Here is a 7,772-nt window from a genome sequence, read left to right on the forward strand (position 1 = left end):
GAGGTTCTCAAAGTATGCAAACGTATGTACATAATTAGTCATCACTTTTCTTCTTCTTTTTGCTTTTGGAAGTTTTTCGTTAGAAACTTTGATTTGCAATGAAATCTACTGACGGAAATTGTCAGCATATCTATACATTTTTATGTACTTATATGCAAGCATTCATAGACTTTTGGTCCTGAATAACAGCGTCATGTTGGTATACAGTTTTGTTGCAGCTCATTACAATTCTGCTGAGATGTGTGTTATTCGTTGAGTCACTGAATAAAACATGCCTAAATTTCAGCTTGAAATAAATACATTTTAATTTAGAGAACATATATAGAATCCACTTCAAATATAAAAATGTAACCACTAAAATCAAATGGCCTATGCCTTAAGGTTTTGACACAAATTTATGAGTATGAGTACGCACGTTTTATAAAGGGTTTTCCAATAACAGGTGTTATTTTGAATATACCACTATTTCGGTAGATGTTACTTTTGAAGCTGTCATTTTTTGATATTTGACAAGTAAAAACTACGCCATTAATAAAAATGGAACGATATACGCTTAAACAACGCAATGAAATTATTAAAATTCTTTATAAAAATGTTGAAAATTTGGCAGAGACGGTTCGTACAACTCGAACATTTTTGAGTCATCGTGAAGCACCTTGTCGGACCGCAATACAGAAATTGATGAAAAAATTCGAGCTGTTGGGGCAAGTTAGTGATGTGAAGAATAAAACCCGTGTACGTCGCTCAAGAACAGCCAAAAATATTGCTGTTGTAGTCGAAAGTGTTGAAGAAAAACCAGGTTTGTCCATTCCTCGTCGTTCTTTGGAATTAAGCCTTCCACAAACGTAATTACACTGTATTTAGCATAAAGATTTGGGTCTTAAGGCTTATAAAGCCCAGTTAATACAAGAACTTAAGCTAGCCGATCATCAACAACGTCGTGTCTTGGCTGATTGGGTCGTTGAAATGCATGAAAATGATTCGGAATTCCATCGAAAAAAATTGCGTGATGAGGCCAATTTTGTTGAAAAGCCTCTCTTTCCTCAACGTTATCTTTTACGGGAGTAACACCTCTTATTGGAAAACCCTTTATAATGAAATGGTATTTTCTACTTTCCCGAAATGAGATTCATGAAGACCAATCAAAAATTAAAAAAGTTTTACTAAATTCATATCAAATGCAAGGAATTTGGGAAAACTTCTATACAGATATAGTTTTTATACACTTTTTAATATGCCACCATTGCGCATGGCGAGCTTATTCCCCAAGTTATAAAAACAATTGAGCTCGATATAAGGTGAAAGATATTTCGATGCATGCTTGATGAGTATTGCTGGTCACTTTACCGTTTCTATTTTAGTTTACACTATTATTCTATACTACTATTTTACATTTTAGTATTAGTTTGGGCGAAAAAATCCATTATTTTTCCGTTACATTTTTGGGCAAATGGCTTAAAATTGTTTTATGGTCGATCTTTAGCTCCTAGGCGATGCTACGACTACTAACAACTTCGATTATTTATGTGATTTTATCGACATTTTCGACATTTTCTCTAACATCAATCAAAAATGCCTAAACAAAATCGTCGAAACCAAAATTGCACATAATTAGCACCATAAACCGCACCATAAACACTTTTCACAATTTAACCGGCCTGGCTTGAATTTTCGACTTTATCAAAGAAAAACTGTGAAATGTACCGAATTTTCTCTTTGTGGACTTCCATTGTTAACAGCCTGTGACTCACAACTGAATGGAATAAATAAAAAACAAGAAGAGAATTTTTTCGTGTGAAATGTCACCTTGACAACGAGCATAAACTTTAAATTGCTTGATGGATACTTTACGATATATCGATCACTATAGCCATCTACCGAGAAAATAATGAACTTATTTTCCCCCAAACTAATATATTAAATATACTTCAGCGGTAAATTCTTCAATTGGTTGTCGCCAGATGCATTTTTAGCTTACAATCAGACCCTTAAGAACACCCTTTATTTACATTCTTAAACTCATAAGGAGCTTTCAGATTCCAAAGTATACCTGCCACAATAGTACAGCTATAGCATAGTTAAATTATGTGCATAATCAATAAGCAAAGAATGCAAATAATTGTCCTAAATTTTTAATCATCTGTTAACAGAGAAATATTTATGATTTACAAATCAATTGTTGCTGCAATTTGGAAATTCATAATTGCTTCTTTCCATTGCTATTGACATTTCAAAACTACGGAGGCCCATTAACACCTTTGCATAATTAAATGTGCCACACATTGTGACAAGGCAAAATTTCAATTTGCCTTTGTCATATACGCAGTAATTATTTATATAATATCAATAACAATTTGCTAATAATAAATTTCCGCCACTGAGCACTCGCATAACAAAAGCAAAACATCCACACAGCCACGCACAGATTATGGAAATTTTGACAATTTTCACAAGCATTTTCAGGCGATATTTTGCATTCATGTATGTGTGTATTTACCCTAGAACTGGCTATTCTGAAATGCTGATTAAAGTAATAAATATTTATGCACAATACATACATATCTATGTGTGTGCGTGAGTGTATGCTACGAATATTATTTCAGTTATGTATTGAATTGGCATTTTGGCGTTTAGTTGCTTCCGTCGCAGATGCAGCCGCAGACGTTGCCAAATCGTGCGGAATTTATGCAAATCACTGAATAGCGACAACAGATGTGCGCCAGCTAAAAGTTGTAGCAGTAGCTGAAACGTAGCAGCAACCGTCAAAATAGTTTGCGCCTGCGGTTGCAAATATTGGAAATGCAAAATGGTCAACGCGGCGAACCAACAACTGTTACCACTTCATTTTATTGAAATGGAAATTGCGAATCGTTGTTATTGTCAACTATGCATTGCTAGCAATGGCGCTGGCTAGTAATGTGTTAGATGGAACGATCACGCATACATACACACACAAATTATATATATAAAACGTATATTGTATAACAATAACCACTGTTGTTCAAAGTTGCAGCTGCTGCATTTATCGCTGCTTTTTGGCAATATTGCCGAACAGTTGTTTTTGTGGTTCAATTTTAAAATTGCTAAAATGAAAGAAAATACAATTTTGCTACTGAAAATTAGAAAACCACTATAGTTGTTGTTGAATTTTCAAGCAAAATGAAAAAATAAAAATGAACCACACACAAAGGTTTTGATTACAACAATATATAACTCTATATATTTTCAAACCAATTTCATGTTCGTATGAGGTTGCGTGCTGCAGGGTTAAATTGCTGCAACATTTCAAACAGGAAATTATTTTGAATACTTTTGGTAAACTTGAAATAAATACTTCATTCAATGGCAAATAAAGAAAACATATTTGTTTCACCAAATCTGTAAAAATACACTGACTATTTGCAAAAAATTGCAATATGGTATGCAATGCTTTTTGAAGGTCATGAAAATACAGATTTTTTTGCCTTAAACGACTGAAGAGATTTTCAATTTCGATTTTTCATGTAAAATACTCACATACATAGGTATTTATCTATTCCATTGCTCAAATTGTGAAGTGAAAACAATTTCTACATTTATACGAACTGTATTGTGCAAAATATAAGCAAGTTATTCTGCTCAGTTAAAAAATATATCACGCACGCTACATAGAAGAACGCCCGAACTTAAAATATTGAAAGTTCGAGAAAAATGGCTTTAATGTTTCCAATTCACTGTGACACCTTAAGTAAAAGCAAAGCCTCATATTCATCTTATAAGCTGCAACGGAATGGAATTGTGGATTAGAGCAGGCTTTCGCAAGGACTCATACATAGGATTTAAAATGATAGGAAAGGACAGGTGGAAGAGGATTCATTACCCTTCTGCAAGCTTGGCATATTTTTTTTATAAATTTTAGCAGTTTGTGAAGGGAAAAATAATGTAGCTCGTGCTCGTTCATTCTCAATAAATTCAAACCAAAAAACTCTCATCTGCCATAAGTTTGGTAAAGAGAAAATCCACTATACTATTCTCATCTTCAAGATGCACACAGTGAGTCGCCGATGGTGGCCTCATGTCATCCTCATGGATTGTTTTACTTAATTAGTCCAATCGGAGCTATCAAGAATTTTGTTACCACTCAGCCTTTTCAAAAAACTCATTTCAGAAAAATTTTTTCAGGATACTTAAGGGGATACTGTTAATATGTATTGGCATGCATTTTGTTCTTGTAAATTAACGAAAGAGGTGGCGCTAAAGTAATCCTCCTATCAGAAAATGCTAGAAATTTTGCGATTCACCCCTAATGTCAGTTCTGTTTTGACATTTGTGTAGTAAACACATGCGAAATACACGTTAATAAACAATTTTACGCTACACTGCTCCAGAACGCGGAATATTGCTGACTATTTATTTGACCAATAATCGGTCGGTGACTTTGGGACAACGTGAATTTTGTCGCAGATTTCCTCGCCGTCCAACGCCTACTGGTGAAACACTGCGACGTTTAGCCGCTCGCCTCGAAGAGACTGGCACAACACGAGATGCTCCCAGGCGTGGCAGACCCCGGAGTCGCCGTTCTGCAGAGAATATTGCTGCTGTAGCCGAGGATGTCATGGAAGCGCCGTCGACATCGACCAGACGACGTGCCACGCAAATGGGTATCAGTCGACGGTCTTTACAGCGAATTTTGGTACAAGATTTGAAGATGTTTCAGCTGTAAGCTGCTGGCCGCCAATCGAGTCTAACATACGCTCAAGCCATCCTTAATCACTACCAAGAGGAAGATGATTTTTCATCAAAAATAATCATGAGTGATGAGGCCCATTTCCATCTTAGCGGGTACGTAAATAAGCAAAATTTACGCTTCTGGGGCACTGAAAATCCGCGTGTAACCCACGAAGAGCCATTACACCCGCTCAAAGTCACTGTATGGTGTGCTGTTTTCGCTGGAGGAGTCATCGGACCTTTTTTCTTCGAAGACGTCGTGAGCCAAACGGTTACTGTGAATGCGCTACAGAGCAGTGATGAACGAGTTCTTTTTGCCGCAACTTGATACAACCGATATGTTGAAGGATGCATTTCCCGGGCGCCTAATCTCCCGTTTTGGCGATTTGCACTGGCCAGCAAGATCGCCTGATTTGACCGCTCCAGACTTCTTTTTGTGCAGCCTTTTGAATTTGCGGGTTTACCATATATCAACAAGCCTCAGACTCTTGCAGCTCTTAAAGACAATATCCGTCAAGAATGTGAGGACCTATCGCCGGAAGTTTTGGCCAAGGTGATGGAAAATGCCATAAAAAGGGCTCAAATGGCAATCAACTGTGGCGGCGGTCATTTACATGACATCATATTCTCGACTTGATGTAAAAAAAATTAAAAAACCAAATAGAACTAATCCACAAGAAGAATCAAAGTGTTTCTTTTTTTTTTTTAATTACAGCCAAAAAATATCGCAAGGTTACGTTTGCGTTTGTATATTAAGCTTTTAAAACAGATCTTTGTATATTTTTGCCAAATCGTAACCAAACTTTAAGATGCACTACAAAACATGGGAGACTACTGGTGTACTTGGAAAATAAAATTAAACATTGATAAGATGCAAGCTATCTTTTTCACTAGAAAAAGAAGTCATTGCTTTATACCAAGTACAGATTTGAAATTAGGTAGTTATGATATCCCGTGGGCCAATACCGTACGATATCTGGGGGTGATTTTTGATAAAAAAGTATCTTTTTGTGATCATACAGAAGAAAGTAAATTTGGCGATTAAAATGTTATATCCCACAATAAATAGACGCTCAGGCTTAAGTGATGAAAATAGACTAATTTTTTATAAGTCTATATTTCAGCCAATAATATTATATGGCTGTCCAGCCTGGAGTAATATCGCAAAGTCGCATGTTAAAAATAAAATTAATAATTGGCGCGTACACTTCTGTTAGGTGTTTGGCCGAGCCCCTCCTCCTATTTGTGGTGTGCGTCTTGATGTTGTTCCACAAATGGAGGGACCTACAGTTTCAAGCCGACTCCGAACGGCAGATATTTTTATGAGGAGCTTTTTCATGGCATAAATACATTCGGAGGTTTGCCATTGCCTGCCGAGGGGCGACCGCATTAGAAAAATGTTTTTATTAATTTTGCTTTCACCGAGATTCGAACCAACGACCTCTCTGTGAATTCTGAATGGTAATCACGCACCAAACCATTCGGCTACGGCGGCCGCATGTTAAGCAGCTGCAAATCTGCGAAAATATTGTAAGATACTCAAAATGATGCTACGGCTCCCATGGCATTTCTCTACCAGAAAGCTTCATAATGAATCAAAAACTACGATTTTGTCAGATCAAATACAAAATTTGACTGAAATATTCAAAATTCGTTCCAGTTTTTCGGACAATCTGCTAATATTACGATTTATATCATATTCTGTAAATTGTGCGATAACATAAATATTGTAACGTTTTTCTACTTAATAAACTCTTATCATCTTTCGCCTGTACACATACAGATTTTTCATAGTATCCATTGCGTATATTTTATTTCTTAATGGGTACGTTTAATCATGTTTTTTTTTTAATTTGTATAAAACAGCGAGAATAACGAAGTTAATTTATATGTTACTAATACATGGGCTGAAAAGCCCTGGACCCAATACATAAATAACATTAGGTTCATTGCATTCACCTCTTTTTCAGTTAGTACTAAAAAAGGCAGCTCTTAAAATTTCATGATATTCTATGCATTAGTTCGGGAGTTATTTTGCTAAGAGTGACGCTACTTTTGTTATTTTCTAAACAATGGATCAAAATCAATGGACTCAAGCGAAGCAATGGCTTGAAAAGTGTTATGGAGACTCTGCTCCATTAGAAACAACAATAAAGTGATGGTTTGCTGATTTGGTTGTAGAGATACCGATGATGCACAACGTAGTCGACGTCCACATGAAGTTCGCCGATAACACGGTGCTACAGTGAATCAGAACTTTTGAAGTGACATGATGAGCACTGTAGATCTAGCCGAGAACGACGCGGAACGGTGTTCAAAAATTTTTTAACACCCTCAAATATTTTATTTATCGTTAAAAAACTGATTTTGGGTGTTTTCCGACACTTAAAAATTCGTAGCTCGTTTGCATTTTACCCGATTTCCAATCTTGAAACAGTTTGGTTGAGATAAATGTTAGTCCTTCTGACATATGTCTTCTATTTTTCACGCTAAACAAAAATAACCACTGATTTTTCAACGCAAAACTTAAATTGTAGTCAATTTTTCCAATTTTTGCGAGTTTATCGAGTTGTTACCGGTAATATTGAAACGAAAGGTTTATTTATTAGTAGAAAGTCTTAAAGCTGTGTCTATTCCGAATGTAAAAAAGCATTTAATTTCAAAAATCGATCAAAATGTGTCGAAGTAACGGACTTTTTTGTAAACCACAAAAATCAGTAAACTGGAAGTTTTGTTCACTACTTTCATATTTGCAAATTTAATGCGGTTCTCCGTTATTATTCGCGAAATGCGTGTATAATTAATTATATTTACTCATACCTGTGTCCATTCCGAATCTAGCAAGCATTATTTCCTCAAAATTGATAAGAAATTTTCCAAGTGAAGAACGTTTTCGTAGAAATAAAATAAAAATAGAACATTCTCGAGTTGAACAGAGACCTTTGAAGAATATTACAAAGTCAAAGAAAAAAAAATAATGCAAAAAGTAACGCAATTTGCTGACTTACTTCTGCAATTTTCTGACTTATCCGGATGATTACCTAATTAAACCTCACCTAACGTTA

Source organism: Anastrepha obliqua, chromosome 5 (assembly GCF_027943255.1).
Source record: "Anastrepha obliqua isolate idAnaObli1 chromosome 5, idAnaObli1_1.0, whole genome shotgun sequence".
In the NCBI taxonomy this organism is placed as follows: domain Eukaryota; kingdom Metazoa; phylum Arthropoda; class Insecta; order Diptera; family Tephritidae; genus Anastrepha; species Anastrepha obliqua.